General features: G+C 42.6%; 1 protein-coding gene across 1 annotated transcript in view; it reads left to right on the top strand.

The window, feature by feature from the left end:
* The first annotated feature begins 21,417 nt into the window (after nucleotides 1–21,417).
* Nucleotides 21,418–27,713, top strand: part of KCNJ6 (potassium inwardly rectifying channel subfamily J member 6) — a 276,664-nt gene continuing 270,368 nt past the window's right edge. Inside the window, exon 1 of the mRNA XM_047756575.1 lies at nucleotides 21,418–21,884. The gene's annotated coding sequence lies outside the window, so the exon portion shown is untranslated. The remainder of the gene's footprint in view (nucleotides 21,885–27,713) is intronic.

The raw sequence follows: 27,713 nt of genomic DNA, 5'->3' as shown, positions 1-27,713 counted from the left end.
CACATTTGTCATCCCAGCACTCCTTGTACTTGACCTTTCAGAAATGTGGAATTCCTCACATTCCCTGCCCCCACCTCTCCTTTACCAATTCCACCACATAGCCATGCATGAGCTCATACACATGTACATATGCATGTACAAACACATGCATACGTACATGTATGAACATTCTCTCACAGAGGTACCCATATCCACCCACACATCTACACAAGCAGAAACAGAAAACACATGCACGTGCATGGGTACAAGATACACATGTACACACACGTGCACTTATGTGTATACATACAAACACAAAGGCACACATGCACATACAGACAAATATGCCGGCACACATACACACACCACCCATACTGCTGTTTTTTGACTTTTTGACTTTGTTCATGCTTCTTCCTTTTCCTGAAATGCCTTGTCCCCATTGAGGACTAGCTAACCCTCTTCATACGTCCAAGCTAATCTCTGAGGCCACCTTTTTCAGGAAGACTTTGTGCTTGGGTTAGATGTTCCTCTGTGCCCCTGTAGCACCCTAAAATTATTTGTATCACAGTTCCTACCTGCTGCAGTAACATTTATCCATTCATGCCCCCATTCTCTGGCTAGACAGCTCCTTGAGCTACATGAATTCACAGAATTTTTTTTAATTGATTCTCCAAAGCGGTGTCTAGTATCTAGGAGGCACTCATTAAATGCTTCCTGAACGAGCTGGGGAAGTATCAAAGAATCAAAAAAAGGATTCAGGGTGTCTGGCCTGGGTCGATTCTTGTCAGAGTAAAAGATTTTCATTGAAGTATATATAGAATAAGTTCTTTCTTGAACAAAAGGTCTAGTGTCTCCTTTGAGAGATTTACAGCATCTTACCAAGCAAAGGGGAAATGGGAAACTGGTAGCCAGTTCATAGAAGCAGGAACAGGTGGTGTTTGCACTGGAAAGGGAGCCAGCCAGGCACAGCATTACAGCCTAGGAGGTACGTTTGGGGGCTTGCGTGTAGTCCTCCTTGGTGAGAGCTGCCAGATATAAGGAGATTCCGGATGCTCTTACACCTGCATCCTTACCTGGACAAAGTGTTCTGGGGACTCCCCTACTTGGGGGTATGAGCCTCCCTCTCTGTAAGCAAAAGTCAGATGCCCCAACCGAGGCAGTGGGCTGTAACACCTACTAATAACTCAAGCCAGCTCTGAGATCCCCATGTTTGAAGAAGGGATTCATCTATCTCCCAATGCTAGGGTTTCCTCCTGTGACACCAGGAGATCAGAGGAGGCAGGGTGCATGAATGAGCCATTTTATTTACTTACACCAATTACAAACTGGGTAGCCATGCTGGGGCCTGCAGTAACAAGGAGGCATCAAACTTGCAAGCTCAGCACCACATCTTTCATTTATTTATTTATTTTTTTCTTTTTAGGGCCCCATCCGAAGCATATGGCGGTTCCCAGGCTAGGGATCCAATCGGAGCTACAGCTGCCAGCCTACACCACAGCCACAGCAATGCAGGATCTGAGCTGCGTCTGCAACCTACACCACAGCTCATGGCAACACCAGATCCTTTACCCACTGAGAAAGCCAGGGGTTGAACCCACAACTTCATGGTTTCTAGTCGGATTCATTTCTGCTGCACCACAACAGGAACTCCACATCCTTCATTTATAATCTCAAGACAGGTCCTGCATACTCTGCTGACTCTCACTCAAGCCCCTGCCTAGACTTCCTACAAGGTGGGTGGAGGAGGCTGTTCCACCCCTATTTACTGCTGATTCTATCGAATTGAGGTTTTTCTCCTAGTGCTATCACAAATGGGGCCAAGAGAGCTCATGGTAACCATGGTTACCAAGCGTGAAGCCTGCACAGGTTCACCTCTTTGAGACATTTTTCCATACATTCTCCTACCTTCTGAGCCTATAGTCCTAAGAATGTGACAGATCTGCAGGTTTTTCTTCCTTCCCTTATAAGGCCCCACCCCAAACAACCAATCAGAAATTCTGGCAATGGGCTGAGCATTCATGTGTCAACAGGCTTTTCAGTTGATTCTGATGGCCGTTAAAGTGTGAGAATTGCTGGATTACAAGATAACCCCTCAAAATACCCCAATCACCTGCTGACCATCAGAAGCTCATCATATTGATCGTCGGGAGATTCCTGGAAAAGGACAGTTGCTACCAATGAAGATAACAAGAGAGGAAATAAAAACTCATTTGTTCATTGTCTTTTCCAGGCCAGTCATCTTCCTGCATATTAAGTAGACCAGATAAAAATGTTAACCCATTTTCTTACTCTTGCCTTTTTGGACTGAGCAAGATTCATGACCCTCAAGGATAGTGGATTCCAACATGTTGGAACACGCCACGATGAAGTGTCATGAATGTGTATTGGTTTACTGTTCAAAAACAATGTAATTCACAATATTAAAAAATTAAAAAAGAAAACGCATATAATCATCTCAACAGCCACGGCAGAAAATGCATTTGACAAACTGCAATATCCCTCGGCCCAACTGAAAAAGCTCAGCAAAACCAGGACCAAAAAAGAACTTCCTCAACTTGACAAAAACATGTAGAAAGCCTACAGTCAACATAACATGTGATGGTGAAAATCAGGATGCTTTATCCCTGAGATGGTGAACAAGCCAGGCGTGGTCCCCCTCACCACTGTTATTCAACATTTTACGAGAGGTTCTGACCACTGCAGTCTGGCAAGAAGAAACAAGAGGCATACAAATTGGAAAGGAAGAAGTGTACATGAATTCACAGAGGACAGGATCATTTATGTAGAAAATCCTATGAGACATAGGAAAAAGTTATAAGAGCTAATAACTGAATTTAGTAAGATTTTAGGATGTAAGAATAATATTCAAAAGTCAATTGCATTTCTATATACTAGCAACGAATAATAAGAAATGTTTTGGGGTAAACATGCAAAGGATATGAATAACCTCTACCCTGAGAACTATAAAACCTTCCTGACTGAAATTAAAGACAGCAAGAAATGGAAGACAGGAGTTCCCTTTTTGTCTCAGCAGGTTATGAACCCAACTCGTATCCACATGTAAGTTTGATCCCTGGCCCTGATCAGTGGGTAAAGGATCAGGTGTTCCTGTGGCTGTGGTGTAGGCCAGCAGCTACAGCTCCCATTTGACCCCTAGCCTGGAAAAACTTCCATATCCCGTAGGTGAAGGCTTAAAAAGAAAAAAAAGAAGGAGAAAGAAAAGAAAAGGAAAAAAATGGAAAACAGCCCTCTTTTATTCAATATTGTTAAAAATGTAAATTTTCTCCAACTTGCTCCATAGAGTCAACGTAGTCCCAATCAAAACCCCAGAGAGCTTTTCTGCAATCATTGATTAAACTGATCCTGCAATTTGTGTGGGGATGCAAAGAACCCGAAATAATCAAAACAACTTGGAAAAAGAACAAGGTTAGAGGGATAACACTACCTGATTCCAAGAATTAATATAAAACTACTGTAACCAGAGTTCCCATTGTGGTACAGCGGAAATGAATCCAACTAGTATCCATGAGGATGTAGGTTCGATCCCTGGCCTCACTAAGTGGGTCAGGAATCTGCCGTTGCTGTGAGTTGTGGGGTGCGGCCCTAAAAAGCAAAAAAACAAAACAAACAAAACAAAACAAAAAACAAAAAACAAAACCTTAAAATAACCAAAACCAATGTGGTACTCGTGTAAAAATTGAAAAATAGTGCAACGGAACAGAATAGAGAATCCAGAAATAGACAAGCGTATAAATAGACATTTCCAAAATGCAGTGTGTGTTAAATACGTGCCACACTTTGGGCCAAGTACTTGAACATGCTAAAAAATTGTCTTTTTAAAATCTCACAGCAACTCTATGAGTAGGCCCTATTGTGAACCACACTTTATAAATGAATCTTCTGGAATCTGACACACGAAGGCATTTGCCCAAGTCACGCAACCACTGTGGTAGAGCTTGGATCTGATTGTAAGAACTACGTTCTTAACCCCTGTGGAAGGAAGTAGATCATATCTGATGACCAACAAAATAACTGTGACCGATGCCCTGTCTGACTGGGCCCCTGCCTCACCCCGGGGCTTACACTGCAGGAATCACTTATACCTACGCAGAGAGTTGTGGCCTGTTCTCAAAGACTGGAGGGGGCTGGGCCAGGGGAGCTCTCACCCTCTCTTGGCCCACACATGGCTGGGTTGCAGAAGTGGGTCTAAAATCCACCAGCTGGTTTCACTGCCTGGGTGTTTACGCTGCTGGCCTCCTACACATTCCAAGGATCTTGTTCCCAGCAGAAATGCAGCGAGCCTAAGCCACAAGCTTCTTTTTACATTCGAAGGGTTGTCTGATCCAAGGTGAGCCTCCTGGAAGTAGAACCGAAGTTGCTATTTCACAGGAGAACAGGTGTGATTCGCAGCCTTTCTCAACAATCTGGCAACCCCGCCTGCAGCTTTCAACAGCGTACTCAGGGCTAGTGATAAATTGTCTCTCACACCATTACCTTGGTGGATAGAGTGTGAGCACATCTGCGCTGATGATTCCAATCGATATTGAGAATCCCCCTTCTGTTTCTTGAACCAAAGCCTCTCTTGGGTTGGAACTTGGTAAGCAAGAGCAACAATTTTTATCTGTTATGAACCCTTTCATTTCAAAATCCACATACTGTCTAAGGAAAGTCTCTGAAAAAGATGTAAAGACACCTGCTGTTATGAAAACTACTTCCCAGAATCTTGGCTCTGAAGGCAGATATGTGTTACGCCAAGTAATGAAACAGCATGAATCAAATGTTTACTGCGGAGAAGGTAAAGAGGTATATGTCCTATGTTAATATCTTGGTTGTCTGGCCTTACCAGCCACTGTTACACGTAGGTTATCTCCAGATAACCCAAACCTCCTCATCTAGCATCAGGATTCATTTAACTCACTGAGCTATTTTTTTTGTCTTTTCTAGGGCCGCTCCCACGACATATGGACGTTCCAAGGCTAGGGGTCTAATCAGAGCTGTAGCCACCGGCCTACACCAAAGACACAGCCATGCAGGATCTGAGCCACGTCTGCGACCTACACCACAGCCCATGGCAACGCTGGATCCTTAACCCACTGATCAAGGCCAGCGATTGAACCTGCAACCTCATGGTTCCTAGTCGGATTCGTTAACCACTGCGCCACGACGGGAACTCCCAAGTGAGCTATTTTAATGGAAATTATTCTGAGATGTACAGCATAGTTTCCTTCTTTCTAAAAAGAGAACGATGAACATAACTTAAATTTTTCTTGATGAATCATGGTTATTTAATATAGGACATTAAGTAAAAAGAGGGTTGGTTTTTCATCAGTGGTGTTTCTGCTGTTGGTGGGTATTCTCCCAGGTCCTCACTTGTTCTCACTTGCTGTGGGCTGGAAATCTAAATGATCAAGTTGGTTAGGATTGTATGTAAAATAAAAGCCAACAAGGAATAAGTGGTACAGTGCATGACTTTAATACCAAAGGCTTTGGGAATATTATTCCCCGTATTAAAGAGTCTTTACTTGCACCCTTGTGTTAGGTTCTAGAAAGCTGCTGTGTGTGAAAGGAACACTGACACCAGATAAATGGAATGTAAGGAATATAAGAACCATAATAATCTCCTAGAATTTTGTGCGAAAAATGCTTTTCATACAGTGGTTTCTTTAATTCTCGATCTGAGTCCTGAGCAAAGTCAGTGATTCTTGGAGTTCCCGTCGTGGCGCAGTGGTTAACGAATCCGACTAGGAACCATGACGTTGCGGGTTCGGTCCCTGCCCTTGCTCAGTGGGTTAACGATCTGTCGTTGCCGTGAGCTGTGGTGTAGGTTGCAGACGCAGCTCGGATCCCGCGTTGCCGTGGCTCTGGCATAGGCCGGAGACTACAGCTCCGATTCGACCCCTAGCCTGGGAACCTCCATATGCTGAGGGAGCGGCCCAAGAAATAGCAAAAAGACAAAAAACAAAACAAACAAACAAAAAAAGTCAGTGATTCTTGGAAGTCACACTTTCACTGCTGAGTGTTAGAACTCTGACTCAAAGCCTATGTGCTTTTGAGAAAGAAACCAAAGCCTTATAATGAAATTTCAGATACTTGTTCAGTATAACAAGTTTACAGAGACTGTCCTGGATTCAGTGTTGGTTTGGGTCAATCTCTACACCTTTACATCAATTATAACTATATTCATTGTACTTTGCAATGAGTATTTTTTTTTTTTTAAGGACGCACCCGAAATATATGGAGTTTCCCGGTCTAGGCATTGAATCAGAATTGCAGCTGCCGGCCTACACCACAGCAACAGCAACGTGGGATCTGAACCACATGTGCAACCTACATGACAGCTCAGGGCAATGCCAGATCCTTAACCCACTGAGTGCGGCCAGGAAATGAACCCACAACCTCATGGTTACTAGTCAGATTCTTTAGCTGCTGAGCCACAACGGGAACTCTGCAACGAGTATTTTAATGTAGGGAGGAGGCAATACTAGGGTGACTTATAACCACCGGATCAACTATACTTACCATGTTAGGTGTAGTTACGATGGGGCGATTACTTCATTGTGCTCTCATACCTTGATCACAGCAATCTACATGGTGCGTCATCAATGCCACACCCCTCAACACCTGCTCTAGAGAAAGAGAACTTCACGCAGGATGGGCAAATTACGGCCCACGGGCCCATCGCCCGTTGTTAGAAATGAAGTTTTATCAGAACACGGACACACTCATTGATTTACAGATTACCTGTGACTATTTTTTGCTCTACAATAAGAGTTGAGTAATTGAAATATACACTGTAGGGCCTGCAAAGCTGAAAATATTCACTCTCTGTCCCTTGAAGAAAAATTTTGCCAAATCCTTTTTCATGGTATAATACATGATAATATTTTCCAAGCTGACATTTGGAACTCATGGTCTGACAAATATCATTGCACTCCCAGGATAAAACTTCATTTATTCAGCAAATATTGATGGAATATACACCATAGTTCAAGCACAAAATAGTAGCATTAATGAGTGAAGGAAATATCCCTGCCCTTCAAGTCAGCCGTCCGCCACATAATCAAAAACCAAAGTGAAATGAAAACCTCGATAACTAGCCAATTTCTACAAAAATTCCTGCTGAAAGTTTGTTTAGGCTTTGAGGGAATCTATGGATCCATTTGAGCAGAACTGATCCTCAAATAATAAAATATTGAATATTCTAATCCGTAAGTATGATTCTTTCTATATACATTTAGGTTAGTAGTTACCAAACTTGTTCTGCAAAAGGACTAGACAGAAGTATTGCGTGCCTTGAGTACTAAAAGGTAAAATCAAAGATCTTGTGTTGGTACTTATATAAGAGAGAAAGCAAATTTCTACAAGTTTTATTCACAAAATTAGAAATATTATACTAATAACTGAGTACAATTTTTCTGCAATATGAGTATACTAATGAGAAGAGTGGCGTTCTCTTTAGAAGGGGTAACATTTCATTTTTATTTAATTGAGTGCTTAGCCTGGTCATGTTAATGTATATTATATTCTTTGGGCAAAGCTATATTTATTATATTTAAAAAACACAATGCTTTGCAATCTAACTCAATAATTTAAAAATTCACACTCAAATTTAACTTTTCTCTCCACTTCTTCCTTTTTTTTTTTTTTTTTCCTTTTTAGGGCTGCTCTCGCAGCATATGGGAGTTCCCTGGCTAGGGGTGAAATTGGAGCTGTAGCCACTGACCTGCACCACAACCACAGCAATTCAGGATCCAAGCCACATCTGCAACTTACACCACAGCACATGGCAACACAGGATTCCCCAATCCAGGGATTCCCCGGAGACCAGGGACTGAATCTACATTCTCATGGATACTATTCAGATTCATTTCTGCTACGCCACGACAGGAACTCCCTCTTTCCACTTCTTATTTTGACATAGTGATTATGCACTAGTAATAATATACACATAAAATGCAGCAGTACACCTCATATTTTCACAACTTTGTAAATTTAAGTCTTTTTCTGACCTGCACGTATATTTATCACCAACATTTAGTTCCTTATGCAATAGCTGACAAGATAGCTGCCCGAGATTTAACCCAAATGTTAGCCAATAATCTACTTTCTTCTCTCAATCCCTTTCAAAGACGTTTTTCTTTCATTTGTCTTCACATGTCCTGGCTGGAATACAGAAGGATAATCCTTGAATCTTCTTGAGCTGTGCATTTGAAATCTGTCTCTCAACACTTAAATTCATTCCTCAAGCCACCACGCCTGAGCTGCTGTCACCCGTCACCGTGCCGGGACCTGGAAAATGGTCTGCAATTGTAACTGCTCCATCCTCCTCCAGAGATGAAAAAAGAAAACAGAGCGAGTGACCATTTTTCACGGCCAAACTTCTAACACCGAAACACCTGTGCCAGCATCCGTGACTCTGTCCTGAAAGACTGGTATTATGTACAAAAGAAAATACCGCACATGAGGGGGAAAGGAAGGGAGATGCTAAATAAGGTGTTTATCAGAATTTTTGGGGAAAGTCCCTCCAGCTTGCTCACAGCAGTATCCTCGATGAGTTGAGGGTCTCCATCAGAAAACTCTCATCAGACTTTTCCTCTTGAATCTCCTCCCACCTCTTGGAGAACATCATCCTTACCCAGGGGGACCACCCAAGACACAAAGCACCATAGACCATCAGTTCTTCTATTACATTAACGCATTTCCTGAACTTAGTATTCAGCTGGGCTTCAGTACTAGTCAGATGTTAGCACCAGTCCTCAGCCCTCCAGGTGCCTTAGATAATCTGATAGAAGGGGCTTAGGCTGCCAAGGAGAGACCTCATGGTGGGGTCTGTCAGGGTGGGATTAGGGGGGTGTCAGCGCAAGTTGCAGACATATCTGCCTCAACCACTGACATCTATCTATCGTGGCAATAACACACACACACACACACACACACATACATCCTCAGGGATAACACTAACTACTCAATAAAGAAGGAAACCCTCTAGCAATATGACTGATTCTCCTATCTGAAACCACTAGGTTGGTTTCCACATGGGGTTTTGCAGAGTAAAACTGGCTATACATCTGCAGTAAACAGCTGTCCCCTCAGTGCACAAGAAACTCTCTGAAAGGACACTTCTCACAATGGCTTGATTAAGTTCTTATAAAAGAACTTAGTTCCCCATAGTCATGATTGGAAGAGAGAAAGGGATGGGGCCTTACTCCAGCCCTCAATATAACATTGTAATAGCACCTAAATTCTGCCTGAAAAATAGTGCCTGATAGATTGCAGTTAATTGTTTAAGAGAGCTGGGGAATTTTCTTATACATCTATGGATTTTTCTTTTGAAAGTGTGTTGCTTTTTTTGTTGATTACCTGGAAAAAAGAGCTGTTTTTAAACACATCCTCCAAGTATATTTTTTCATCCTAAAGCACCATGAATATTTCAACAGACCAATTAATAACTCTAAGTCCTTTGCTGTTCAGACAGAATTTATCATTAATGGTAAAGGAGTGGTGTTATGATTTGCTTCATTTCAAGGAAAAAGAAATACAAGCTAGAATTCCCCATATCTGCAAATGCAGTGATTTATTGCTAACATTTTCTCAGATCATATCATACAACCCTGGCTGTGAAGTCAGTGTGTAAAGAAAAAAACATGAATCAGAAGAGAAAATTAAAATGCAGAAAGGTACTTTTATGCTTCTTCCAGGAGTTGGACAGTCAGGATCTGTGCTGCTGTAACAGTGATAATCTGGAAGTTAAAGGTGTCCAACTGTGGCGACTTTGCAGCAAACCCACACTTGACCCAGTCGTGGTTTCTGGACCCGCAAGCCAGTGATGAGCAAAGTCATTTAATGTTGTGAGCTCGAGTCCACTGGGCACTTTATTTCACTTGGTGTTTGGTTTATAAACAATACCTGAAAGAGTGGCCTTTCTTTTTCCTTTTCTTCAAATAAATATGCTCTAAAATTTTTTCAGTTATTATAAGGTATTCCCACTTGTATGAATTTATTAGTTGATGATGGTCTAAGTACCCTCTGACGTCCTAGTCTGAGTTAAGAACGTTGATCAAAGAAAAGAAGGAGATGTATATATGCTCCTATCCATTCTCAAGTATAAAGGCCAACAAAGTAAAATGAAATAAATGTACAAATAAACAAATAGGAATACATGGGAGTTCCCTTTGTATCTCAGCGGTAAACGAACCTAACTAGGATCCAGAGAATGCAAGTTCAATCCCTGGCCTTGCTCAGTGGGTTAAGGATCCAGCGTTGCCATGAGCTGTGGTGTAGGTCACAGACGCAGCTTGGATCCTGTGTTGCTGTGGCTGTTGCATAGGCTGACAAGCTGGAGCTCCAATTTGGCCCCTAGCCTGGGAAACTCCATATGCTGTAGGTGCAGCCCTAAAGTGCAAAAAATAAAATAAAAATAAAAATAAATAGGAATACACATTTTTTGAAGACCCCGCTATGTGAAAATGTCTAGCTGTCTTTGTAGCTGAATGAATCTGACATCCCCAAAACTTCCTTGTTTCCAATATTATATAATAGAGTTCATTACCAAATATCTCCAGATATTTTTAACTCTCTTTGTCCACTGAGTTAGTCATTTCTTACTTAATAATTAATTTTTCCAGGATTCTTTCTGTTCCTACTGATATAGGTTATCTAGAGTTCCTAGAATCCACTAATAATAAAGGATCTTAAAAAGAATAGATCATGAACCTACATCCAAATAACAATGCTTTGGAAACTTTAATGTGAACATCCGTTCCATTATAAGCCTCATAAATGGAGTGCTGATTCGTGTTTAGAGCCACAGGGTCTGATTGGTGATGAGATCCCTGGGAAAAATAGATGCTTCTTCCTAATGTTATTACTCTCCCTATCAAATCAGAAAAAAAAATTCTTTTCTGGAGGGTAGATCTAAACCTAACTCAAGTTACCTTTGTTGGGACTCCTAGCCTCTTTTCCAGCTCCTATACCTAAGTCAGCTCTAGACCCAGAGCCCCTTGATGGAGGAGGCTACGGTCAGCTTCTTTTGGAAAGAACCGTGGAGTGAGGCTGCAGATGTCAAACAAGGAAGTGTACGGAGCCTGGAAATTCTTACAATGAACCCAGAGCAAATTCAGGATTTAGGAGTAAAGCCATGCTATTTTCTGCTAACAGCAATTTTCCATTTGAAAAGTAATGCCTTGCAATGATTTGGGGCTCTAGGGGAGGCGGAAAGCCCACCAGGGATCACCAAGTGGCCATGCAACACATTAACTACCACGGAACCATCTAAAATGCAGTTTTCCATCATAAAACGGAAATGGCACTTTTCAGCTATCCATTGCTCTGCCCTTGTACCGGTTTTACCTCAGCTCACAGGGCATGGTGTCATTCTCTGGGGACAATTGGTGTAACGATGTGCCCTGTGTACATAGGACGGGTCCAATCGAGTCTGGAAATTGAGAAGTCTGCCCAAGCAAATGTCCAAGCCTACTATGGAGTAGATATACTACTCTTTACCTCTTCATCAACCTGCACCTATGACCTCATGAGGATGTCTACATGACTGACCTTCCACATCCTTCCCCCAAACCTCTGACCCCGTAATTCACATATTCCCAATAGGCAAAATACATTGACTCCTTCCCAAGTCTCCTAAAGTCTCCCCCAATCATGTCATCAGGCTAGAGGTCCATGATCTCCAAACATGCATTAAATTCGGATATAGGCAAGACTCCTTGAGATCAACAGCGCTTAACCTAGAAACATTTCCCATACATACAACATACAATAATGAGACAAGAACAGGATAATTGCAATGAATACTCTTATTCAAAATTAAAGTAATGAGGCACATATAACAGTCATTGTCCCATAACAATTCTGAAATACATCCTAAACATTATTGTCAGGGCAGGAAATATTCCATGATCAAAGTCCAGTTCTTCGCCCTGGCAATTCTTCATAGTTCTAGGCTCCTCTCTCTGGAGGTCTTAGCTTTAACCTCTCTGAGATCTTCCTTCTCATAAAAAATGCCCCAAATTTATACATAAGTAGCTCTTTCAACCTGTTTCCTAACCATAGAAAGTCATGTGATCTGGAGGCTCTCTGCATTTTTAATTGACTCTGCCTTTTTAGTTGAAGTTGGCAAAACCCTTAAAAATATTATGGGCTCCTGTGGTGACTGGGATTTGCCCTGTGCCCCCAAGCTAAAACCACCTTTCAAGACCAATTGCTCTCTACTTTAGGTGTCGTGTAGAATGTCTGGAAGATAATGCTCTTAAGATTCTTGAAAGTCTTTTGCTGTTGTTGTTGAAGAAGTAACTTTCCACCACTTAAATCTTTTGGAGGTCTTACAGTCACACCTTTCATTTAATGCTTATACTGTGATTAGTCCTTAGTTTGAGACTCATTCGCTGATGGGAAAAAAAAAAAAAAACAGCAACAGCAGCAACTGCAAGAATGAGAAACAATTTTATTTCCCAACCATCAGGTTCTACCTCTTTAATATTTCCCCTAAATTTTCTGCTTATAAATAGGACAGATCTCTCTTATTATTAAATAGTTCCTTATGACATCAGCTTTAAAAGGCCATTTGTTACTTTCAACATTCTACCTAGAAATCTCCTTAGCCAGACTCATAGAGATAGGTACACTTTATGTCTTCCAAGTCACACAAGGGTTTGGATACATAGAGGCATGATTCTTTGGGACCAATTCGTGGACCAGAACTTGGGGGCCAAACAGAAAGGATGGTCCCTGTAAAGCGCACAAGCGAGTTGACCAGATGTCCACGTTACTTGATCCTACGGTTCTGCCTCTTTTCCATCAATATAAGTTTACGGCCTATGGCTTAATAGGAAATTTCTTAAGACCCATTAAAGAAGAAGGGAAATTCAGGGCCTGATTCGTTTATACCAGACAGAAGTGGACAGCTGCTCATAAAAGAGGATGGTAAGAGGAAATTCCTCCATGGGAGGTTTGTTGTGGATGTTATAATTTTCTGTGTCGTGGGGAACGAAAGGCGGATGGAGGTACAGAAGTTCCCTGATTTGTGTCACCAGGTGAGAGTGAGGCCTGGGAAGAGGTACACGTGTGGCCTCAATGAATGAGCACGGAGGGTGAAGGTATTAGTGTCTCGTGTCAAAGCCAGCATCCCTGGCAGAAGACCCGATGTGGCTCCATTCCTTGAGGGAACCAGGAGACCGATCTGCAGTATTCATTACCCTGAATCCCTTCCATCAGGTCTTGACTGCTTGAACAATTTTTCCCTTATCCATAATCACAGAGTCCCCCTGAGAAGGGGTCAATTTATGGTAAGTAAAGTATCCTTTTAATATACTGCATGCCCCCCAGTATTGAAATTCATTGGTCTCATCATGTGTTTCATCACCAAGAAGCAGCTGCCTTGGTGGGAAGGCAGAATGGTCTTCTGAAGGCTCTGTCATGGCACTAGCTAGGAGACAGCACCCTGTGAAATTGGGGTTCTGTCTTGGGGGGGGGGAGGGTGCTAAATGCCTTAGACAGACAACCAACACATGTGCTGACACTGCCATAGCCAGAAGGTGCAGAACACATACCCAATAGCCAATAGGTGAAGGAGGAAGTGGCCCTATCATTATTTTACCAAATAATATTTGCTTCTCATCCCTCCTGCTTTGGCTTGATGGGCTTAGAGGTTGCAGTGTCCAAAGGAGGAAGGCATCTACCAAAAAATGTAATAATGGGTCTGATGCATTAGAAGCTAGGATTGCACCCTGGCCTTTTGGGACTTCTTCTGCTACTAAACCAACAGGCAGACAAGGAGTTCTTGGTTGCCGTGATCAGTCCTGATGACGAGAAAGCAACCGAGTTGCTTCTCCAGAGCACAGGCAGGATGGCCTACTTTTAAATGGAATTCTTTGGGGGCACCTCTTATTACTCCTTTGATCCATAGGTACTGGAAAACTGTGACAACTGAATAATGATAGTACCACCAAAGTCCCTCATTCTAATCAATGAAGGTTAGAGTTACTTATCCAGGTAAAGTCCATCCATCCACGTATTAACAGAGGGTAAGAGGACACAAGACTGTCATAGAAAAAGGCAGTCACTACTAAAACCTTAGCCCTTTGAACCAGAGAGTGATGTGGGGACTACAGCAGTGACTCAATAGGGTACAAGCAGGCTGGAATCCACAAGGATGAACTGAACCCCACGTTTGTTCTTATTACCTCTGGCTCTCGGGACATGAGTGTTCTGGAGAAGTCTTTTGTCACAGGGATAAACACACCCATACCAGGCCCAGGAACAAGAGAAGCTGGTGGAGGAGGAAATAGTAGATCAATGATAGCTTCCACGGATGCTTCATCAAACAAGGAAGATCAGCAGATCAGCAAACCATGTGTGTTTCTTGGTCATCCCATCAAAACTTCCTTTTAACATACTGCATGCCCCCCATGTATTATCTCACTTAATAAAAACTCCATGAAGTAGCCACGTCGTAGGCAGAATTCTAAGAAGGCCTCCAAGACTCCCAGCCCTGGTGTATGTACACTTTCTCCCAGCTATTCAAACATTAACCTAGGTGCTGCTATGAAGAGATGCTTCAGGAGCAGTTAAGGTCCCGAATCAGTTGACCTTAACATAGAGAGATTATCAAGGTAGGCATGACCTAAGCACACAGGCCTTTCAAAAGCAGAGAGCTTTGGTGTTCCCACTGTGGTGCAGTTGAAACGAATCCAACTACTATCCATGAAGATGCTGGTTTGATCCCTGGCCTTGCTCAATGGGTTAAGGATCTAGCGTTGCTGTGAGCTATGGTGTAGGTTGCAGACGCAGCTCGAATCCTGAGTTGCTGTGGCTGTGTCGTAGGCTGGCAGCTTCCAGCTCCAATTTGACCCCTAGCCTGGGAATTTCTATATGCTACAGATGCAGCCCTAAAGAAGCCAAAAAAAAAAAGTAAATAAAAAAAAGCAGAAAATTTTCTCTGGCTGGTGGCGGAAAGAGCCTCCAGACAGGAGTTCAGTCTGGTTGACATCTTGCTTTCAACACTGTGATAACCTAAACAGAGAGTCCATTCCCATTCTCCTGTACTTGTAACCTATAGAACTATCAGCTAATAAGTGAGTACTTTGCAGGCTGCCAAGTTTGCAGTAATTTGCTATGCAGCAATAGAAAACTAAAACAAAGTAATTTTATTATTCCTATTTCAGAGGGCCTAAAAAGTTAAATAATTTCCCCAAGGTTGCTTAAATGTCTAAAGGCTCTATTATTATCTTGTTACCTCCAGGAAACATGTGGACAAAATTCCATGCTGATATTATCATATTATCCTGTATAATTTCTCTTTCTTGAATTATATTTGCTTGAAAAAGGATCACATAACACTATGGGAAATAGGTTTGTGCCTTTTGAATTTACAACACTATAAATAATCTGTTTAATGCATGAGAGAGAATTGAGAAGGCAGGAACTAGGACAAGGTAGGAGCTGATAAGGGTCAAAGTTGAGAACCTAGTTTGGAGAAGAGGGGACATTATTCCAGGGGATAAAAGGTAAGATAAGCTAAAGATACACCGAGTTATCACCAAAGGCTTCAACACAGTTGAAAGAGAAGCCAAAGCTAGAGTTGGAAAGTGGAAACGAATCAACATGTTTAGGTGGTAAAAACAGATCAGGGTGTCTTGACTGGGGTCAGAAAAAGACTTATGGAAGTTGAAAATGGACCACGAATCTCTAAGATAAGCAACTTCCACGTTCTATCGTCTGCACTTCTACCATCTTTATGTTGCCTTTTTTTTTTTTAACCCATGTTCTCTTTCCTGCTGCTTGGTGGGCTTTGCATAAGCAAATAAATACAAGTAGTAACACCCACATGGGTACTGGAGGCTGTACTGATACCTGTTCTTCCCCATAAGCAATCAATATCATGGATCCCCCTGTACTTTCAGGCTGGGAGCCTGTTTTCTTTATAGACTCTGGAACTTTTTGACTCTGTAGTCCATTTCTTCGACTTTAGTTCCAAATAAAAAGAAAACAAGAGGAAAGTGTGACCTGAATAAATCACTGAGTTTTGAGAATTATTATAGCAAATGAACCTGAGCCATTCTGTCTATGGTTCCAAAAGTCCCCTCCCTGTGAGCCTACAACACAGTAATTTTCACCACGATCTGTTTTCAACAAAAAGAGAACCAAACTTCCTCGTGCTGTAATTAGAAGGTTGTATAACATTTACCGAACATTTCCTGTCCTTGAGACCCCTTCGCTTTCAGACTAAAGGAAAAGCAGTTGATGCCGGAGCCATGGGTACTTCCTCTTCTGGAGAGGAGTGTCCTGACTTCTACTCTGATAGTAAATCCCTTTCTAGACATTAACTAATGTGCTTTGTTCCAGAGTCAAGGTACTAGACGTGGTCGAAATAATGCTAGGTGCCAAAAGATCATGTCTAGCGTAGCATCTTCCCAGGGACAGTACTGATTCAGGGCTTGGGCTCACTGATTAATCAGTGACAATAAGAGGCATTCTCAGCCTTTTATCAGTGCCTGAAGAGGAACACAAGAATGGGGTTGAAGTCCCAGTGGACTTGAAATAGGGGGGACAGAAATCTGGAGGTACTTAAAAATGCAAAATCCTGAGTGTAGTTAATTGTAAAAGCGACAAGCATCATCCATTGATGAGTAGCTTACATTTATTAAACAGTTACTATATGCCGGACCCCATGCTCTGCTTTTTATATGGACTACGCCATACAATAGTGACAAGAACTCTGTGCAGTGGGTAACGTTATCATCACCATTTGTGGACGACGTGGCGATAGGCCATCAAGATCCTCCTTCAAGAAATCACTCGGCCTTGCTGCCTTAAGACAGCTTTCAGCAGACAGCTTTTAGCCATCAAACACCAAATACCTAAAACACACATCCAGGAACTGAATAGGCAGGTGGTGATTTTGACTCAATACAAGAAAACTCTAATGGTCCATTTTATCCTCAAAGCTCCCCATGAGATCAGCCAGCACTACTATCAGCTTGGACTCCCCCTCTGTCCACTCATGGTTCCTTTCTCTCCCTTCCATTGATGCTGATCCCATGGACACAATATCCCTTAGAAATGGGTCTAATAAGCATCCACGGGCTAACCACCGTCTCAGACTCTGCTTCCCCGAGAACCCCCTGCAACATCATTTTCTAGATAAAATTATAAAACACAGGAGAGCCCTGGATAAATCCATCACCTGACATGGATTTAAGCTGCAGTCAGGACAGCTTCGGTGTACAAATCTTGCTTAAGGCCACCAAGGCTGATCTGGAATCTGAAATTGGACTCTGGACTGTATCTCTAGAAAGGAAGCCTCATAAGGCTCCTTTGGGAAATCTGGGGAAATCTGAGAAGGTTGGGCAGAAGGCCTACTTCTACTGAAAGCAAACAAGGTCCAATGCATTAGCTACTACTTGGGGTACAGGGCGACGGAAGGAGATGACCCACAGACAGGTAAGCTCCCTGCAAAAGAAGGCACGTCATTTCCTCCCACGCACAGTCTCTAAGAACACCAGTAAGAAAGAAAGAATCTCCACCTCTTAGCAAATGGTTAACTGGCAACAAGAGCGTACTGCAAATTAAGTTCCTTTCTTTGTGCTTTCAACATTTCTGCTGTGCAGATTTCATGTTAATTAAAATCATTTCCAGGAAGAGGTATAGGAACTCATTTATGCAATTGTTTGTAATCATCACCTCCTGTGGTCATTTGAAACATTATATTTGAAGTTATGATTTTTTAAATTGTATTTTAATGGATTCCTTGAGGGAGAGACACTGTGATTAAAAAGAAGGATACCTGCTAAATGGTGAACTAATAAAACATTCTATAAGAAAGAATTTATCCAATAAGCCTTCGGATTTCATTCATTTTTCAAGTCAGGGAATAAAAATTACAAGGTATAATTTCAAAATGTTTATGAGTACACATAACCTAAGATTACTAAAAGACTGAATGGCATGCCAAAGTAAGGAAAATTTGTGTGAGATGAAAGGTATCCCCCCCCAAAAAAAAGGCAAGTAGTAACTGAATAATTGGAGAATAAAAGTGCTGAAGATCAGCACTAAAAGAACTAAAACCCCAGCAGCTAGAGAAATAAAAACCACCTGAAATCCCCCTTCTTAGCCAAAGTACTGAATTTTCCAACTAGAGATATTTATTGAATGTAACTCCAGGGAGTTTCCATTGTGGCTCAGCAGTAACAAACCCAACTAGTATCCATGAGGATGCAGGTTTGATCCCTGGCTCCACTCAGTGGGTTAGGAATCCGGTGTTGCCATGAGCTGTGGTGTAGGTCAAAGATGCAGCTCGCATCCAGTGTTGCTGTGGCTGTGGTGTAGCATGGCAGCTATAGCTCAGATTTGACCCCTAGCCTAGGAACTTTCATATGCCACAGGTGTAGCCCTAAAAAGCCAAAAGTATATATATATTTCCAAATTTATAATCACAATCCCAAAGGGAAATATACTCTTTATAGATATTCCCTAAATAAAAACCATGGCTGGACTAGTCCATTAGAAGCAGAGATGCAGAATAGAATATTTTAAAAATTTATTTCTTGATACTCTTAGAGATATCCTTTTATAGTTCAAGTAAATTATTTTAAAATTATACACCTATCTCTGCATTTTAAAGATGTGGGGTTTTTGTTTGCTTAGTTTTGTTTTCGGTGGGAGAAGTGAAATGTCAGAGAAGCTGCATCTCTATAGCAGTCTAAATTCTTGTTATAAACCAAGCAGTCAGAAGTAAAGACAAGACAGAGACCAGAAACAGCCACCCACTTTGCTTCTGGTGTCAGCCTGCCCAGAGCAGAGCCAGAGCAGCACGTGGGCGAGGGAGAAAGATTGGGTTGTAAATTGCCACAATCAATGACGGAGAAAAATGAGATTACCTGCAACAAATGACACCCAGTCAAGATAATTCAGTTTGTCAATTTTGGTAGCTAATAAGGCTCCATTACAGTCTGATGTATAAAAGAATCAATCAATCCTAGAAGCCACTGTCTTTGTCACTTTGGGGCATTAACCTCTCCAGAGACAAAGACATGGAAAGAGCCAAGGGCTTGCAAGCCCCACCTCCTGGCCCTTGCCTTCATCAGAAATCACAACATAGACACAGAAATGAGACTCCAGACATGCTGAATACAGTACAGCCTGAGAGGGCTCCATTCATTCAGGAGTGAATGCATTCAGTTGAGCCAATTGCTCTTGTCTCTGAGGTTAATCAAGTCTCAGGAGGAGCGCACGTGAACCACCTCACTCAACACAAACTCCCTCACCTTTCAGGAAGAGCTGCAGCCAGCATCACCCTGGCCGCTCTTCAAAGTGAGGGCAGTTTTCAAAGTGTTCAAAGGAGACACTTGGGCTATTATCCTCTCTTGACTTATTTAGTCTGATGTCTTATAAGAAATTTTGTGAAATCCTTGCCTCCGTAGAAACCTACATAATCAAGAGTTCCCATCATGGCTCAGAGGTAATGAACCCTACTAGTATCCATGAGGACATGGATTTGATCCCTGGCCCCACTCAGTAGGTTAAGGATCCAGCATTGCCATGAGCTGTGGTGTAGGTTGCAGATCCAGCTCAGGTCTGGTGTTGCTGTGGCTGTGATGTAGGCCAGCAGCTGCAGCTCTGATTAGACCCCCAGCCTGGGAACCTCCATATACCAAGGGTGTGCCCCCCAAAAAAAAAGAAAGAGAGAAAAAAAGAAACCTACATAATCAAATTTAGCAGATGTTGCCTCATCAGCTTTGCAGATTCAATATAATGGTCTTTAGACAACTACAGTCAATGCGAGTTGATCTTCTCATATTCTAGGTGGGTTCCACCAAAATCCTGCCTCTCACATCCTTAACTCTGGGATCCATCAGGGATTATTAAATCCAGCTGGTCTTTGTTTATCTTTATCTCCGACAAAATTACTAGATAGAGCAAGGACTATGGAGCATAAAGGTCACATACGACCTATACTAATGTCTTCTATATAGGGGATATGGGACTCCGAAATGAAAGCTGGTGAGATTACAACCTCTTGTGGAAAATCAACAAGGAGGAGCCCTTGTTGTGTGTGTGGTTGATCTGTGTACAACTGTGATGCAAACTGGAGGCAAACACCTCTCCATAACAAAAGGCAGCCTTGGACTCCAGACAGTATTCCTGGGGGGCTGAACTGCTGTGTAATTAGAATGTGTGGATGTCTAACAACCTTGGAACTAAGAGGTCCTGACCAGCCCTTTCTTTCTCTGGAACAGAGCACCTTCTGGGAGAGGGAGATGCTGTATCTTGTAGAAGGAAAGCGACTTTACAAAATGGCACAAGAAGGGCCACATGACAAAAGCATCTACCAAGAGCACTCACTGCTCTCACAATTTTGTTGTCATCCTATTTATCCCTAGGAAAAAGATGGCATAAAAGAATGGAGAGTAAGGAGGGAGAAGCAAGTTGTGTCAAAGGCTTTGGAAATGTGGAAATAGTGTTTGCAAAGATCATAAGAAAAGGGGGGGTGAGGACAGAAGCACTATGGGGGTGCTCCCTGGAATGCAAAGCAAGTTTAAAAATCAAAGGAGGAAGGAGGCCGTTTATCACACAGAGCCTGACAAAATCAACTTTGAAGGCAATCCGGATAACCTATGGAAAAGGCCACAGTTCCTTTCTCTGTCTCTAATGCCACGGAACAGAGATATCAGGGTGAGGGTAGGGGCGCAGCGGCAGAGGGGACCGGTCTCAGGTGCCCTGGACAGGACGAAGAGAAGGCAGCAGCCGGGGAGTCTCAGGCTATGCCAGCTCTGGGGCGCGGCCCCTCGGCTCCCCACGCAGCCCCCTCGCTGCGCCCCCTCCCGGCCACGGGGACAGTGCGCGCTCCGGTTTCCGCGCCCCGAGCTGACTCTCCATATCAGCCCAGAGGGAGACAGTGACAAGAGCCCCTTTCTCCAGAAATCACAAAACACTGTAAGAAGGAGCCCCTCCAACCAGCAGTCAAAACCTGATCCCCGAGCTTCAGTTTTCCTGCTTTCCAGGCTTATCTCCGAGAATAATTTACTTAGTGACCTGGGCAGTTCTGATGGGGACCGGAGGCTAAGCCTAAAATCTTCTCCAGGCATCGAGCGCCCCACATTCCCAGTTTCGACTGGGAAGGGTAGGAATTGACTGGCTCGGATTTGGGGGGATCAGAGGAGAACCCCCTAACCCCCCAACCTGGTTGATCCGGCGCGACAATGACGGTGAAAACGGGAGGAGGGTAGGCGTCTCCGGGTCTCCAGCCCCATCCCTCCGGGTCCCCGCCCACTGCCTCTCCGGAGCGTACTGTGCGGCCGCTCTTCTCCAGCACGCGGCGCTGCGCTCGCTTTTATCCCGGGAGCCGCGTCGATTCTTGCGCTGACAGCCGGGCTCAGCCAGTCGCCTGGAATTGAGTAGCATTCTTTGAATCTGCGGCTTTCATGACGTCTCGCTACGTGGTCCATCACTTTTCTCCCAGCTGGGGATTTTTTTTTTCCGCCACTCTTGCCTTTTCCCCCTTCCCTCCACCCGGTCTCCCTCCCCCGCCCCTCCCCAAACGCACACCCCTCCGCCCCTCTGTTGGCCCCCGCGCCCAGCCCTCCTCTCCGCTCTCGGCCAGAGGGAGCCAGTTTGAAGACGGCCGCACCTGGCCGGAGAGGTTGGGCGGGCGGAGGGGTGGGGATCCGCGGGAACCGGGAAGCTGAACCCAGAGCTGGATGCACCGCGAGGAGAATGGAGTCTCCTAACAGCCTCCCGGGGCTGATGTGAAATCTGACCATCTGATTCCAGTTTTCCCTTCCCTTTCTTTTTTTTTTATTTCCTCCCTTCGCCATCGTGTAGTGAATTTTAAATCTTGCTCCGTTCCAAGAGAGGATATCATGATTGAATGAAGCCGCCCAGTCCGCAGCAAGGTAAGCGGTGCGCTGAGTTGCTAGAAGGCAAGAAGCTGGCATCGATCTGGGCAAGAGGTTCTGAGCCTTCGGGTCCACAGCTCCCCCTCCCCAGTCTCGACCGCCGCTGAATGCATCTCCACTCAGAGGAGAAACAGTATGCTCGAGGGAAAGGCAAGGGAGAAGCAGGTTACATAACAGAAGGGAAATCTGTTTCATACGGTTCTCATTAGCAACTGAAAACTCGCGGGGGGGGGGGGTGCCGGGGAGAGGAGGGGTCCGCATGCCCTGAGCTCCAAGAAACCCAGTCAGTTATTACAGGCATCATTTCAACATCCGTTGGCAAAGATGAAATGCGCGGATTAACTGGTAGGGGAGGCTTGCTGTGTAGTCATTTACAGTTGGGAAAAGCCCATTGTCTTTGTGGAAAACTGTATCTTTGTTCTTCTTTGCATAGAGGAGAAAGAGAGAGAGAGAGATAAGAGAAAGAGGAAAGGAAAAGTGGGGTGGGGAGAAATAAACAGAGAACGGGAAACAGTAATTCTTAACTGTTCCCCATCAGCATAATCACAGAGTGATATGGTAACTACCTACAGTGGATAGGAAGCCCTCCCTAAAAGTAAACTGAATTATTTTGGAATTAGAAGAGAAAAATAAGCAAGCAAGCAAACAAAAACCTTTAGATAAAATGAGATGTTTATTGCACTTAAGGGGTTGGATGAATCCACTGGCTTGCTTCCTCCTGGGTATGTTTTCATTTGCATCAAGACATTAAGCTTGGATTAGTTTTTAACAGAAATAACACTAGTATTCCCCAAACCCAATAAAACCTTGGGTCAATCCACAGGTATATATTTTGTGCCAGGTTCAATATGGAGAGACTCTCAGGGAGGGAGCATATCTTGAGAGAAACAGCCACAGTAATGGGGTGAGATTAGTGGAGAAAAAAAAAAATACCAGAATTTTCTGAAGACTCCCGCCTCCACTCCCAAAAAAGGAATAGAGAGGGGGGAAAAAAACTCCAGTGTTTGGGAGTTGGAGATTCATTATACATTTAGAGTGTCTTCTGCCTGCTTTTTATCCAAAGTGTGATGATCCCAAGGAACCCCCACAGAACAGGGTGCAATGCCACAATCCCAACAGCACAGTTCCCTGCCTACCTTTCTTCTGCTGAAAAACAGAGGCGCAGGATGCCCAGGAGCTGCTTAGAAAGAAGGGGCTTGCTACAGTCAGGGCTAACTAAGCTTCGCCCATTTTGTCTGGAGAAAGAAACAGCTCACATCTCCATGGCGACCTAGGTGGGAGGGGAGAAGGCAGCTCCAGTTACAAATAAATGTTGGACAAAACTTTCCCAGCTTCAAACAAAGAAATAAGGCAGCCTTCTCCCCTGAAGAGGGTCCCAGGATATAGACTTTGCCCAGCTTCCTGCTGGTTGACCTACGAGAGGGCACCTAGAACTGGTCAGTGCCCATCAAACCTCCCAAAGTTGCGGACAGGCGGCTGAGATGGTTGGGCAGCGGGTTTCAGGTTCAGCACCAAGGCCAGAGCACAGGCACCAGGGTTCCCATCACCAGGTTCGCTGCCCCAGCCAGCATTATTAGTTCCTTCAGTCCATCATGGGAAATCAGTCACTTTCTGTAAAGGAATCATCCCCTTGCCCGTGCAGAATCTGGATATATGATTATCCACGGAATTGCGTGGGACAGAGAAGCTTGCAAATCATCCATTTCACGCATGGCGGTGCATCAGAATAGCTATTCAAAGTCAAGAACACTGAAACAGATAAGGATTGGAGCTGAACTGAGAATGGGGGAAAATCCTATCCTCAGGGTATAAAAGGGACACACACATGCACACGCACACGCTCACACACACACACCATGGATCTGTCTCTGATGAGAGTTGTCTAGTTTCAATGAGTCCCTTTGTCTTCAAAAGCATCCGTACATTCCTCGCCCTCTTGCCATCCTCTCTAACTTTTTGTTGGGCATAGATGTCAGAAAGGCGCTGTGGAACCACCGTGGTTAGCGAGATATCAGCCAACCAACTCCCGCCTAGGGGTCCTGAGACCCAAGGGGGTGGAGAAATAGTTTACTCTTAGTCCAGACCAGACGACTTCTCAGCAGAGCTGGTGAGCTTCAGGAAAGGGGAAAAGAGGTGTGTTAGTGAGATGAGACCCAGTGACACTGAGTCAGCTTGTGAGCACAGCGACTGCATTTCCAAAGATGCAGGCATAGGAAACTGAGAGGAGTCACTCTTCTTAAAAACAAGGAAGGAGCTGTGCAAGAGGGAGCAATTTATTATCATCCCACTTCCACTTCAGCATTCGTACAGGGAAAACAGGTAAGCACCTCTTGCCATTCTGTCTTCAGCTTGGGCAAGGATAGTCTCTGCCCTGGTCTCCTCATATTTGGTACCAGGTTCTCACACACACCCCTCTCCCAGACTGACATTAGTGATGAGGAAAATTAGTGGAGGACAGTGGCAGTCACATTTTGGAGAGGAAGCTTTTAAAAGGGGAATCCAGGTCTTACAAGGCACAGTTTAAACTGCAGAGCCCAGTCAAGATCTGACAACTGGATGGAAATGCTAATAAAGGCTCTACCATACCCCCTGGCTGCCATTCTCTTTTGAGGAAGCTCTTATGCATGTGAGATCTTGAGCAGTTCTGGTTTGCTATTTATGAAGGTAAATAGGATGTATCCTGGTTTTCCTTGCTGGGCATGTCTTTGCTTTCTAAAGATGATGCATGCAGAGCACTTGGGACTTGGATAAAGCAGTGGGTTTATACTTTCCAGTTTTTTTGTTCTTTTGTTTTTTTCCATGCTCGCTAGTAAAAAGGCAGAGGCAATCCATTCCAAATCTGGACAAAGGGTGAGATATTACATTGTATTTTACATTTCATTTCCTGATGAATATTAACAAGATTACCTATAGTTTAATTTATTAAAGAGTTGCTGTCTAAAGTAGAGAGAAGTGATGTATGGAGTATTATTACGACTTAAATAAAGCAGTGCTACCCTGGCTTTGCTCCATCTGATATTATCAGCAAAAGGGTCATAGACATGACTTATGAAGATAAAGCCAGGCAAGAATACAGATTATTAGATAAACAAAGTAATGTGTTTGTGAGTTTTAAAGTTCAACTTCGCCCATGAATTACAAAAAGAGAGAGAGGAATGTAAATAAAATAGGTGTAGGAAATTGCTCAATCAATAATCTTTAGTTCTGGTAGATTCCATGTTCATGTGCTCGCTGCTAATTTACCAGACTATGGCTTGCTTTCTTCCTGGGTGGCTAATTGCTGAGCAAAGTGTCATTATGTTCTGATGGCAGTCAATAGCATACTCCAAAATAATTGGTTTATGCGTTTCAAGTAGCATTTGTAAAGGAGAGCAACTTAATTTTCTTCCTGTATGTTTGGAGCCATTTTGTAATTTTTTAAATATAACTATGACACCTCACCCTGGTATCTCCTAAACATCAGTAAATAATATATTCACTTGTACAATCCAGGTCTTTATATAATACATAGGACTGGCATAGGCTGTTTCCTTCAAGCATCTAAAAATGCTTTAATTCACTCTCATATGCTTCCCTATTTTTCTCATACACTATCTTTTCAGGATAAAAAGAAAACAAAACATTAGAATGGCTGTTTAATATGCAATAGAAAATTCATCATGTATTAAAAATAAGGAAATATAAGGAGAGGAGGGAGGAATAAATAGAAGTTTGATTAACAAATACACACTGCTGTGTATAAAATAAGTAAACAACAAGGACCTACTGTATAGCACAGGTAACTATATTTAATATCTTGTAATACCTATAGTGGAAAAGATCTAGAATAACTGAATCACTCTGCTGTACACCTGAAAATAATCTAGAATAAGCGAATCACTTTGCTGTGCAACATTGTAAATCAACTCTACTTCAATTTAGAAAATTAATACAGTCTTATGGAAGCGTAACCTCACTCACAGGTAAAAAGTGTTACTTTCCTGAAGGGTTGAATGTTAATAAACTGAATTTTCATGAAAACAAGAGAAGATTAATTCTTTTTCAAAATGAGCAGGTGGGCAAGATAAAGCTCTTCTCTTTTTTACTAACTCTTCCTTAATCGAATGATAAGTAATATGTAGATTAATAAGGGGAAAGGGCCAGAGAGAGTCAGAACAGGGAGAAGGAAGGGAGCTAGGGAAAAAGGTAATTATTTATTTTTACCATGTTTAAAGTGATGATACTTTTCAAAGCAAAGTGGGTTTTTTTCTAGTTCAATATATCAGAACTTTAAGGTTGGTGGAATTGAAATGTTTAAATTCAGTAAATGTGGATTTGTAGGTTACTGACATATTTATTGGGTTTTTTCTTTTTTATTTTCAGCAATTGTCATGTAAGTACCAAAGGAAAATTGATTCACTCAGAATTAAATTTGGTAATATCAGTAAAAGAGGAATTGGTAGTTAAGTTGAAAAATTATCAAAACGCTTATGTTGAATTAAGGGCTTTTTTGTCTTTAATTGTACTTAAAGTGTTTAGGGAGATAGGAAAATAAAGTCATTTGAGATAAAAATACTTTTAAAAATGTACTTAAAATAATTAGTCCTAGAAATAATTAGGGTCCTATAAAAAGAAAAGCTCTTGATAATTGTAGTTTGTGCTGGAATAGTATTCTGACTTTCCTCTGACAAAGCGCTATAATGTACACATACTTGATAGCATTTTACTAGCACTAATTAATAACACAATGTCATTTCCTTCAAATAAAGAAGGACAATGTCATCTTTAAAAGAATATGCAGTATTCCCTAAACTAGAGCCTTGATCGAACCATACCTGCTAATCAACTGTAGATACTTATTTACTTATTACTGAATTGAATGGTTATTACAAAATCTCAGAGGCTGATTTTGTGCAGTGCCCAATGCTCAAACGGCCATTCAAATCTCTATTTTGTCTAGGTTCATTGAGACCATTTATCCAGTCTCTTGGGATAGACCATAATGGAAGATAATACGAGAAAAAGAAAGTATATATATATATGTATGACTGGGTCACTGTGCTGTACAGTGGAAATAGGTACAACCTTGTAAATCAAGTATGCCCTAATTTAACAATAATTTATTTTTTAAAAAAGACCATCAATCAGCTTTCCTACTAACAATGTATCAATTAACAATTAATTAACCCCAAATTAATGAAACAGCTATTTAATTCATGTCTTTACAGATGAGTTCAGATCAAATTAATCCCAGTAACACCTTCAGTCTTTCATTTCATGTTCCTCCCTGTGGCTGTGCTTAGGATCAGGGACCATACAGTACTACTGGTGGTTCTTTTCCTGGATAGATTTTGGCTACTATTCACCACCGGTCATGTTCCCAGTCACAGAAATGCGGTTTCCGGTGTGAAAACTTTACAAAATGAACTAGCAAGTGAATCTATAAGATCTATGTGCTTGCCAACATTTTTTGTGTGTGTGTGGGAGACTAAATCTGAACATTTAACATGCATTGTGAGAGACAAATCCATAAATTCACTTTTAATCCTGGTAATCCAGGTGCTGTGGAAGTCTTTAAATTTACAGACATCATGTTTTTCCCAGCCAGAATCAGAACAGGCTTTTTTTTTTTTTTTAAGGATGGTTTAAATTTTCATCATATCGTCCAGCAGAAATGTGTGCAGCTGTGACAGTGTGCCTGGGAGGTGTTGTTTGGTGATAAAGAGCACAGGCTTTGGTGGCTCACTCACTGCATTTACATCAAGTTCTGATGTATCAGCAGCTTTTATTAGGCTGGGTGCAGTAACAGCGATTCTGACCTCTCAGTGGCTTACAAAACGAAGGTTT

Source organism: Phacochoerus africanus, chromosome 1 (assembly GCF_016906955.1).
Source record: "Phacochoerus africanus isolate WHEZ1 chromosome 1, ROS_Pafr_v1, whole genome shotgun sequence".
NCBI classification, from domain to species: Eukaryota; Metazoa; Chordata; class Mammalia; order Artiodactyla; family Suidae; genus Phacochoerus; species Phacochoerus africanus.
The sequence above is the reverse complement of the archived record's forward strand: the minus strand, read 5'-3'. Positions and strand labels throughout refer to the sequence as shown.